This window comes from Apium graveolens, chromosome 2 (genome assembly GCF_009905375.1).
Source record: "Apium graveolens cultivar Ventura chromosome 2, ASM990537v1, whole genome shotgun sequence".
Taxonomy (NCBI): Eukaryota; Viridiplantae; Streptophyta; class Magnoliopsida; order Apiales; family Apiaceae; genus Apium; species Apium graveolens.
The window spans coordinates 311,036,886-311,049,382 of record NC_133648.1 but is presented as its reverse complement, the minus strand read 5'-3'; the positions used below and the strand labels follow the sequence as shown (position 1 = coordinate 311,049,382).

Genomic DNA, 12,497 nt, shown 5'->3' with positions numbered 1-12,497 from the left:
TTCACAAGTCTCGTCCAAATAAGCACGGTAAGACCCTCATTTTTATAGTTCTTTCAATCAGAATTTTAGAAACTTCAAAATCTAACCTTGTGTTTTCTTGATTGTTTGTTAGATCCAAGCTTGTATAAGGATTAATCAAGGTTTTAATGCTTCCTAGAAACTTTCCCCTCACATATAAAGGTATAAAATTTCTGTACCTTTAAGTACTAAGTTTGTTTGCTTGAATTTTGGGATGGTTTGGATGAATGAGTAGTTGTTTGAATGATTAAGCTTGAATTGAACTTTGATTGTTAAGTAGATTAGTTGATTATGGAGATGGTATGATATTGAATTGGATTGAGGATCTTGAGCTTGTTTTGGCTAAGATCAGTATCCTAGGTTTAAATCTTAAAGTTGTAGATGGATTGTAGTTGGAAGGGATTGATTTGGAGCGGTAAAAATATTGAAAATCGCTAAGTTCTAGCCGTCATAATGCCCAAATTTCCTTAACTGTTTCTATGCTTAACTTTAGGACCCGTGAAATCACTGTAAGATTATGACCTTTGCCGTTTTTAGATAGTTCATGTTATGAGCTTCGTTTTGATATGTCGTTCGTCTAAATCCGAGTTACGAGCAATGAGAAACGACCGTTTTAAGTAACGACGTTTCGCGAGCGCACCCCGAAACCTCGAGTAACTTTGAGACCATAATTGAGACTCTTAAATGATTAATCAAAACATGAAACAATTATGTAAGGTGGATTAGGCAGTTGGTAAAGTACTTGCGAAAGAGTCGTCTTAAAATATTTAATGGTTAATTTTATAAAAATGGTGGAGCCGAGGGTACTCGAGCGACTTATGTAAATCGTTAAGCGCAAAAGCGAACGTTAGGGTCTAAGTGTATAAAGTCTAGTTTTTTAATCGACCGTGGTTTAATTCCGGCTTATGTTGTTGTTCATAGGTTATCGGACCCACTCTAAGCTTAAGTATACCACAGAACAATCAGGCAAGTTTTCTACCCGTTATACTGTTGTTGTGATGTAAATATGTATATGCATTATCTTGTGATAAATGCATGATTGTTATTAGGAAATCTTGCGATATATTGGAGCATGATATATATATATATGCATGCCTGTTTCATAATCTTGCTATCTCATTGTTGATTCAACTGTTATAAACTGCATAATACCTATGCTGAAGATAGGAATTATTTGCGTATACCCTTAGTATAAGGGACCCAAAGGTTAACATTTTTCTAAACCGGGAGGCGATGTTCCAGAGTATATTATATATATATAGTTTTCAAAACTATTAATCAAATAATGTTTATTCGATAGTTTTAAATTATAAGTGAATATTAGTTTGATTATTCATTCGAGGACTATTGACTCCGTTTGTTTTATTAAATAATATTCATTATTTTCTTAAAGAATAATGTTTCGTTATTCGCCAAGTATTCGAGAAATGATTGATATCGTCAATCATTCTTACCTTAAATATTTTCAGAAAGTTATATTTAAAACTTTTACTTCATTTGCTTTGATAAAAGCTATTCGTTATTGGAATATTATTTATAGCATAATATTCAGATATTCTTTGGTTATCTTGGAATTGATTTATTCTATCAAATCATCCTTATTCCAAACGATTTCAAAAATATTTTCGATTCTTCAAAATGATTTTAAAGGCTAGAGCGGATCCCAAAACTTGTTTTCAAATTTAAGATCTTCCTTTCGAAGGGGATTTAAATACTCGCTTAAAAATCTGAGGGATCCGGCATAAGCGACAGGCCGGGGTACGGTCTATCAAAGTGTAAGTGGCTGGGTGGCAGTCCATCAATGCGTAAGAGGACGGGTGGCGGTCCAGCACAAGGTCCTAATGCTGCCAGGGTGATGACCGGTGGGGGATTCATCCATCTACTAGTAGAAAAGGTTACTTAATTGGTATCTTTGCATGATCAGCAAGATATCGGGTTTATGCCAAAGTTTTCTTCTTTCCAAATTCATTAGATATTACAACTCTGTTTATACTTTTCATGACAGAGGTTTTCAAGGAATGTATGAGATATATATATATATATATAGGTGTATGTATATATATCGGGACTTAATGAAGTATCTCGTAACTTCATTTCTTTCAAATGATATTTCAAAGATTGAATCCATTCAAGTCTTATCTTGTAGTCTCATCTATGTGATGAACTTTTGAAACTGATTATACCTTGAACGGTGGTAGTTCAAGTAGTATTCGTAAAAGATATAAGTATATGGGAGTATCTTGTGACTTCATCTTTTCAACTTATATCTAGTAAAGAATTATCTTATGCATGACAAAGATTTTTAGAAAAATGTTGGGACAAGGTTAGATATACGAGATCACCTTGCAACGATATTTTTATACAGTTATAAACTGGAACTCTGTGTATATTATGCATGTAAGAGGATTTCCAAGATTTTGAAAAGTATATATAAATATATACTGCATATTTTGTGACTTGGTCACGATAAGATATCAAACTTGGTTCATTTCTTCTTAACCAAGACTTTCGTGAGTACTGTGAGAATGCTCATATATTGTTAATTATTATATATATTATTTCGGTGGGCTTGTTGCTCACCCTTACTTTATTCTTTCATCACACAACAACAACTAGACAAGATGAACATGACCAAACTCCCAATTCGCGAGCGGATAGGAAATGTTCCGCAGTTTCCTGTAGGCGTTGATGCCGTTGTAGCTGAGGTAGGAACTACCAATAGGTTAGGCTTTCAACTTTTGATATACCAGACTTATGTATATTTATGAATTATAATAATGGCAAAGAGTATGTAAATATATTCAGAAACCCTTTTGAGGTGTAATGACTTATAATTGTGGTGTAAAATGACTTGTGTTATTTTGGTATTCATCTCTGAGACTATAACTTGTGGTGTGTGTGTATATTGTGGGGTCACCGTACGCAGTATTTGGTTGTTTATTTAGATTAAGTGTTGTTAAGTGAAATGGAACTCGTGACAACCCAGATCCTCGACCCCGGATTTGGGGGTGTTAAAGAAATGGTATCAGAGCTAAGCGTTATAAACCTCAGAGATGATGCGGCGTTAAGATAAGAAGTTCAGTAAGATAATAAAAACTCTTGCCAAGTTCATAGTTAGACTACCTAACGTAGTATTGATAGTTAAAACCCTTATGGGAACCCTTATAAATATTGTGATAGAAGCGTAATTCGTTATCGTATATGATAGTGGGACTCCGAACCCTGAAGTTCAAGAGCAATAACATGATGATGTTTTACTACATATTGGGGATCAGATTGTGGATCCAATGGAGCACCCTAAGATCAGATGATGTTCATATTAAGGATGTTATCCCAAAAGGGATTGTTGCTGAGAAGGATCCCGTGGAGGATCCTGACAAGAATGAAGAAAGGACCGCTGAGGAATTGATGATCGTGGTTAGGGCGACTACCAGAGGTAGGATTGGCCGGTTATTACTGTAGGTTCATTCAAGTTTGCAAAGATAGCAGCCCCTTTAACGCGGTTTACTCGTAAGACTGAGAAGTTCGAATGGACAGAGAAATGTGAGAACGGCTTTCAAGAACTGAAGCAAAGATTGGTGACGGCCCCTATGTTGGCGTTGCCGGATGGAAAAGGAGATTTTGTGATTTGTAGTGATGCTTCGCATAAGGAATTAGGGTGCTTCTTATACAGAACGGCAAGGTAATCACGTATGTATCAAGACAATTAAGGGAATATAAAATTTGATATCCCACCCATGATCTTGGGCTCCCGGCAATAGTTTTGCCCTAAAGATTGGAGGCACTACTTGTATGGATAGAAGTGCGAGATTTACACAAACCATAAGAGCTCAAGTATATTTCCACGCAGAAAGAGCTCAATATGCGCCAAAGAAGGTGGTTAGAGCTAATTAAGGATTACGATTATGAGATTCTTATCATCCCGGGAAAGCCAATATGGTGGCTAATGCCCTTAGTAGAAAGGAGAGACTCAAGATGATAATATCTTTGGGAGAGTTGATAAGAAAGTTTGAGAAAATGGAAATAGAAGTGAAGGTAACCGGAGCCCGTACTGAAAAGTTGTTTGAGATTGTAATGCAGCCTGAATTATTGGAAAATATCATATTGTGCCAAGAAAAATTGATGAATGAAGGCAGAGAGCCAATGACTGGAGAAGAGATTAATACCGAGAAAGATGATAAGGCAATGATGAGGTATTCCTACATAATTTTGGTTCCAAACCTTCAAGAGCTTAAGGACGGGATCTTAGATGAAAGCCATAGTTCGAGGAATAAGATTTAGGGAAAACCCTGAATTTGATAGTCAAGGAGGTCGCCATCAAGATAGAAGGAACCTATAATATAATGAAGTGTAAAACAATGATTTTAACGTATATGATGACCCCGATTATAGGGAGAGTGATAGAACATGTCATACTAAAAAAAATAGATATCGAGTAAGGAAAGGAGACCCAGGACGGTGATAGGTGGCATTTTATACCACTTAGAACGTCTCGTAATGGCTTGAATTGGTGTCTTGAACTCGAGTATTTAGTGTATTTGATGCGTTTTTCTAGTGTTTTTGCATTTCAGGGTATAACTGCTTAGATAGGTGGATTTTATCAGAATAAAGCCTAAGTAAGTGCTTGGAATCCGGCTCGGGTTGATGTGCGAAGAATTCAGAAGAAGCAGAAGCAAAAATAGGAATTTTCCAGAAGTGATGCAGGCGCCCGCCTGATGAGAGCAGGCGACCGCCTGGTAGGAGGCGCCCGCCTGGAAGGAGGAGGCGGCCATCTGGGTGCGGATTTTCAGAATCTGATTTTTAGAATTCGAGTTCTATTGGGCTTCTGTGAGCGCTAATTCTTTTGGGCTATTATATAAGCGATCTTGGAAGACATTTTCAACAACAAGTAATAAGGAGAGAAGATCAAGAAGACCGTTTTAGCACACAACAACGAAGAAGAGGAAGTATACGTTTAGCTTGTAATTCTTTTAATTCATTGTAACAGTGGATGCTAGTTTTCTTTACTCTTTGAACCTTAATACTCTTGTGACGTACTTCATTGTTTGTTAAGTATTTTTATTAGTTTATATCGTTGAGTTATTATCATGTTTTCATATGAACCCATGGTGACGATGAGTTTTATTATGGGCTAATCGTGATAACGGGATCATAGTGGATTTACTATGGATTTTTTTAGTTAATTGTTTAATACCTTGGTATGTAGTGATTGTATGATATCTAGTATAGGTTGTGCTTATTCGTCTTATGTGCGTCGCGAACATGTAAGATAGCCTGCTAATCTCTTGTGAAGCGAAAGTGAATCTTGAGATTTAGAACTTGCCATGCTAGCATAGGTTCATGTATTGTATGTATGATTAGTGGGTAACTCTAACCGTTTTAATTGCCCTGTGTAATCATAATGAATAACTTGCACTTAAATCGTTATGTTGTCAAATTCTGTAGACATATAGGGTCTCAACATAATTGATGCCTATTCAACTTCTATCTTAATTGTGGATGCTTGGTAGAATGATATTCGTACAACGAAAGTTGGTATTTTTCAGTTTCGTGTTGTTCGATTAATATCATCACCATTACATGCTAAGGTTAATAACAATAACTATTGAATGAAGTAGTAATGAAGTTATGATCTCATGTGTGTTTAATATTGTTAATTCAAGTGTTTAATTCTCGTAGTTAATATTAGTTAATCAATCTTAATTGTTAATTGTCTTGACATTGAAGAATAATCATACATTGGTGAGTAAGTGTTAATTAAATATAATTAATCTGAGTCTCTGTGGGAATGAACTAGAAATCATTCTATATTACTTGCAAATGCGTATACTTGCGTGAATTATTTAGCACATACTTTGTGCCTAACAAGTTTTTGGCACCGCTGCCGGGGACTCGGTGTGAATTTGTTTAGTTTATGTACTTGCCATCAGTGGTCATTATGATTCACTGATTAAGACTTGTTACTTACTGCTTTCGGTTGTGTTTCAGGAACTCTAGCGAGCGTTTATGCAAACACGTTCTCACACTCGAAAGATGAATCTGGATAAAGCTGAGGAGACAGATACAAATTGAAACGAAAGATTCAGATAAAGAGAGTGAAACGAAAGAACTTGAAACAATGGGCGATTGAATAGTTCAAGCTGATCCAGCCCTTATGGATTTTTTTTCTCGGACTAAAATTGATGACATTCAGTCAAGCATCGTTCATTCGGCTATTCAGGCCAATACTTTTGAATCAAGCCGGGCACTATTCAGATGGTGCAGAATTCTGTTTCTTTCGGAGGTGTTGTGACTGAAGATCCTAACATGCATATCATGAATTTTGTCGAGGTAGTAATTTCAAATATAATGCTGTTACTGATGAGGCTATCAAGCTGAGGCTTTTCCCATTCTCTCTGAGGGACAAAGCGAAGGACTTGTTACATTCTTTACCAGCTGGGTCCATCACTACTTGGGAAGATCTTGCATAAAAGTTTCTGGTGAAGTTCTATCCAATGGCCAAGACTGCAGATATGAGGAGTGCTCTTACTCAGTTTGCGCAGCAACAAGGAGAATCTATGTGCGAGGCTTGGGAGCATTACAAGGAGATGTTGATAAAGTGTCCACATCATGGTATGCCTGACTGGATGGTGATCACTGGTTTCTATAATGGTTTGGGGGCCCAATCTCGGCCCATGCTCGATGCAGCTTCTAGAGGCGCCTTGTGGGCCAAAAGCTATACTGAGGCCTATAATCTTATTGAAACTATGGCTGCAAACGAGCATTAAAACCCGACTCAAAGGATGATGCCTGGGAAGGTAGCAGGTATTATGGAAGTTGATGCAGCTACAGCTATTGTAGCGCAGCTTCAGGCGCTGTCTATGAAGGTCGATTCTTTAGCTTGTCCTTGGAAACGAAAGCTAGACATGCCATTTGAATCTCTGAGAAGTACTGATCTCAAGAATGCTGAGGGAAAGCTCAAACCATCTATTGAGGAAGCACCTACTTTGGAGCTTAAACCACTGCCTGAACACTTGAGGTATGCTTTTTTAGGTGATGCATCTACTTTGCCTATTATTATAGCATCTGACCTTTCAGGTAGTGATGAGGACAAGCTCTTGAGGATTTTTAGAGAATTCAAATCGGCCATCGGATGGACTATAGCAGATATAAAAGGGATCAACCCTTCGTACTGTATGCATAAAATTCTGCTAGAAGAAGGTAGCAAGCCAACTGTTGAGCAACAACGAAGGCTTAATCCTATCATGAAAGAAGTGGTGAAGAAAGAAATTCTAAAGTGGTTGGATGCAGGAATCATCTATCCTATTTCTGATAGTTCTTGGGTGAGTCCCGTGCAATGTGTACCTAAGAAATGAGGTATTACTGTGGTAGCAAATGAGAAGAACGAGCTCATCCCCACTCGAACAGTCATATGATGGAGGGTATGCATGGACTATATAAAGTTAAATAAAGCCATGAGGAAGGATCGCTTCTCTCTTCCATTTATTGATCAAATGCTTGACACATTGGCTGGTCATGAATATTATTGTCTTCTGGATGGCTATTCGGGCTACAATCAGATTTGCATTGCACCAGAAGATCAAGAGAAGACTACTTTCACTTGTCCATTTCGCATGTTTGCTTTTCGCAGAGTTTCTTTTGGCTTATGTGGTGCACCTGCCACTTTTCAGAGATGCATGATGGCTATATTCTCTGATATGATTGGAAATAATGTCGAAGTATTCATGGACGACTTCTCTGTCTTTGGACATTCGTTTGATGAATGCTTGAATAATCTCCGTTTGGTGCTCAAAAGGTGCGTGGAAATCAATTTAGTGATCAATTGGGAAAAATATCACTTCATGGTGCAGCAAGGCATCATTCTTGGGCATAAGGTCTCCAGTAAAGGTCTTAAGGTGGATAAAGCCAAGGTGGGCGTCATTGAAAATCTTTCCCCACCTATTTCTGTGAAAGGAATCCGTAGCTTTCTTGGTCATGCGGGTTTTAATCGGCGTTTCATCAAGGACTTCTCTAAGATATCTAAGCCGTTGTGCAACTTGCTTGAGAAAGATGTGCATTTCAAATTTGATGATGAATGCTTGGCAGCATTCGATACTCTCAAGAAGAGTTTAATCACCGCACCAGTTATTACGGCACCTGATTGGTGAGAACCTTTTAAGATGATATGTGATGCAAGTGATTATACAGTGGGAACAGTTCTTGGGCAGCGAAAGTCTAATATCTTTCATGTGGTCTACTATGCTAGTAAGACGCTAAATGGAGCCCAACTAAACTACACCACTACTGAGAAGGAGCTCTTGGTTATAGTTTTTGGTTTCGAAAAATTTCGATCTTATCTACTTGGGACAAAGGTGACAGTGTTCACTGATCATGTTGCCATCCGCTATCTGGTCTCAAAGAAGGATTCGAAGCCTAGACTTATTCGTTGGGTTCTCTTGCTACAGGAATTCGAGTTAGAGATCAAGGATCGAAATTGTACTAAAAATTAAGTAGCTGACCATCTCTCTAGATTGGAGAATCCCGATTCTACTTCACATGATAAGACATTGATCAACGAATCTTTTTCGGATGAGCAGTTGTTCACAATTCAAGAGGAAGAGCCATGGTTCGCAGATATTGTGAACTATCTTGTTAGCAATATAATGCCTCTTAATATGAATGCGGCTCAAAAGAAGAAGTTTCTACATGAGGTGAAGTGGTACATGTGGGATGAGCCATATTTGTTTCGACAAGGAGCTGACCAGATCATCAGGAGATGTATCCCATTCTGTGAGACGGAGGGGATATTACGAGACTGTCATTCCATAGTTTATGGTGGACAATATGGTGGTGAAAAGAAAACAGCTCGTATTCTTGAAGCAGGTTTTTTTTGGCCTACGTTATTTAAGGATGCACATCAGTTCATTTTAAGGTGTGATCGTTGCCAAAGAGTTGGGAATCTTACCAAAAAGGATGAGATTCCTTTAAATGTGATGCTTGAAGTTGAGGTCTTCGATGTTTGGGGAATCGATTTCACGGGACCATTTATCTCGTCCTGTAATAATTAGTACATCTTGCTGGCAGTCGATTATGTCTCGAAATGGGTAGAAGTCAAAGCTCTACCGACTAATGATGCAAAGGTAGTCTTGAGTTTTCTTCATAAGCAGATATTCACAAGGTTTGGAACGCCACGAGTTATCATAAGTGATGAAGGGTCGCATTTCTGTAATCGTAAGTTCACTTCTATGATGCATCGTTATAATGTGAATCATCGCATTGCTACTGCCTATCATCCGCAAACTAATGGTCAAGCTGAAGTGTCTAATAGAGAGATCAAGCGCATTCTAGAGAAAGTCGTTTGTCCGTCAAAGAAAGATTGGACTTTGAAGCTCGATGAAGCTGTTTGGGCTTGTAGAACAGCATACAAGACTCCACTTGGGATGTCCCCGTTTCAACTTGTCTACGGTAAGGGATGTCATTTACCCGTGGAGCTTGAGCATAAAGCTTATTGGGCATTGTAGAAGTTAAACCTTGATCTAGATGCAGCTGGGAAGAAGCGAATGCTTTAGTTAAATGAACTTGATGAATTTCGACTTCAAGCGTACGAAAATAATAAAATGTACAAGAAAAAGGTAAAAAGGTGGCATGACAGGAAGCTATTGCCTAAGTCATTCATGCCGGGGCAACAAGTTCTTCTATTAAAATCTCATCTCCGACTTTTTCCTGGAAAGTTGAAATCAAGGTGGTCTGGACCATTTATCGTCAAAACTGTGTTTCCACATGGAGCGGTGGAGATTTTTGAGAACGATCCGGGCCAAGCATTTAAAGTAAATGGTCAGAGATTGAAGCACTATTATGGGGATACGGCAAACCGTGAAGTGGTTAGTGCCGTTTTATTGTCAACTTGATCGCATTACTCTACGTCAAGCTAATGACGTAAAAGAAGTGCTTCTTGGGAGGCAACCCAAGATATGAGACCATATGAACCCTTAGAATTTAGTACTTTATCTAAAAACCCAAAAAAATCAGAAAAATGTTGGCAGAATTTTTTTTTCCCAGAGACCTAGCAGGCGCCCGCCTGCCAGGACCAGGAGGCCGTGTGCTAGCAGGCGCCCGCCTGCTGGTGCCAGGCGACCACCTGCGGACCCGATGTCTGAAAAAATAGTTTTAAGCCTATAAAAAAAATAGAAAAACACAAAACAAAAACCACAGCCCACAATCCCCATTAACCCACGATTTCACCCCCATACTTTGCAACAACCCCACTCCTAATCAAATTCTAACCCTAATTTGCCCTATATATACATACAACCTCTTCATACACATCCCGCACACTTTCAACTCTACAAAATCTCTCCTACACACCAAACACAATTCTTTAACTCTTATTCTCAGATTACATGGCCCCAAAGAGATCATGAACTATAGGGAGTAGCAGCACAATTTCAACTGCTGATTCTTCGAGGAACACTGCTGCGAGGCCCCGATTATTGGATAAGGCTGCTGAAGAGGAGTATGCCAAGCTTCTTACTAAGCCGATTATGAAGGAGAGGGGTTTTTTTTCCATCAGGGAGGGATGGTGAGTTGTTACCGATGATTTCTGAGAAGGGATGGATTACATTATGCGAGTCACCTGAGGCGGTTCCGTTGAGTGTTATTCGCGAGTTCTATGCAAACGCCAAGGCTGACAGGAATGGGTTTTCTATTGTTCGTGGGATTAATGTTGATTATCAGCCCGAGGCAATTCGCCGTGTTATTGGGCAGCGACAAAGGAAACCGCAAGAGGAGAATTGGAATGAAAAGGGCCCTGAGGATTTTGATTCAGATTTGATTATTGCTACTCTCTGTCAATCGGGTACAGTGTGGAAGTTTAAGAGGGGATCCAACGATTATCGTTCTTTCCCTGCGGTCGCAATGAACAGGTATGCTCGTGCTTGGAATATATTTATTTGTGCTAATATTCTTCCTTCTTCGCATGCACATGAGGTTACAGTTGAGAGGGCGAGGTTATTGTGGGGGATTTTGAATGAGGAGTATTATGTGGACCTTGGTGAGTTCATCTACCAAGGGATTTTGAAGTTTTTGAGGGGGAAGTCGCAGTACTCTATCCCGTATGCCTCTATTGTCACAAAGCTTTGTAAGGCAGTTGGAGTCCAGTGGCCTTCTTATGAGCAGTTGCAGATACCGGCCACTCCTATTGATTCATCGACGTTGAATGCGATACAGGAGTGGACGGGTGGAGAGCCTGAGTCACATGGTTTGGGATATCGGCTCCCAGGAGGAGTTCCAGCAGCTGGTGCTACCATGGCTAAGTCCAGTCAGGCTCAGGGAGAGGCAGGTTCTTCGAGAGCCTAGGAAGGAGATGGTTCAGGATTGGTTGATGTCCAGTACATGAGGCTTTCCAGGAGGATGGATGCGATGTATGAGTCGCAGAGTCGGTTTGCGCAGGATCTTACCCTAGCACTTGGGACTGCATTTAGAGGCTTTGGAGCTGACATCTAGTGGCCCATTTTTGGTGAGAATTATGTTTATCCACCTCCTGACACTCCACCCTCTAAGGGTGATGATGATGATTCTTCTGAGTATGTATACCGTGTGTTCCTTTCTATTACCTTCACTGGGGACAGTGAAGATTTTAAGTTTGGGGGTGGTAGTTAAGGAACATATTTGTGCGTGTGTCATGTAGTTGCATTTTCATGTTAGTTTAGTTAATGTAGTTGCATATTTTTGCCATATAGTTTTTTATATAGTTTTATTTTTTATTTTTATTTTATAGCTTTATTTATCATGTCATATAGCTCATGCATATACCATTATCCCTTTGTGTTGCTTTACTGATTAATATGTGATATTGATGCGAGTGTAGTGATAGCGTTATAGTGATGTTGAATCTTGTTAGGTTGGCATGCATGCTAGAAACACTTGTAATTTCACTAAGTCTTAGAGTATGCTTAAGGACTAGATTGTTGTCATGGTTTGATGGTTTTTGAGGTTAATCTATTGCTTATATTTAGAATGCATGATAGGCTCTTAATGATAAAAGACATGAAAAGATAAAAATTGGAAAAAATTGGAATTTATTGCTAGTTGTGGCTAGGCGTCAAATGGCTAGTAGCTGGCTCGTATTGTATACGAGTAGTCTAGGGTTGAGCAAGAGGGAGCGAAATGCACTTGCTCAGAAATTAAAAAAAGGAAGAAAAAAAATGGTTTAATGCACAATTGATCACGGGTGAGCTCTTTGGTATTTGACTTATTAATTTCTTAGGGGACATTGTGCCTAGTGACCTAAGGCTTTTATAGTCTGGGATCCGCTAACCTAACGCTCGCTAAATGGGTACCATTGCATAAGTCTTTTGTGGACCTCTTTCATTGTACGATCAAATAAGCATTTGTTTATGTGTTGAATAAAAACATGATTCAGTAATAAAATCCAATAATCTTGAAGTGTTATAAGTCATTTGTGTCTAGAATATATTCTTCGTATAAGATTGTGATTGCCT

At 38.8% G+C, this 12,497-nt stretch overlaps 1 pseudogene; it reads right to left on the bottom strand.

Moving 5' to 3' along the window:
- Positions 1 to 6,519: 6,519 nt before the first annotated feature.
- LOC141709430 (small nucleolar RNA R71) lies at positions 6,520 to 6,634 on the bottom strand (annotated as a pseudogene).
- Positions 6,635 to 12,497: the final 5,863 nt, after the last annotated feature.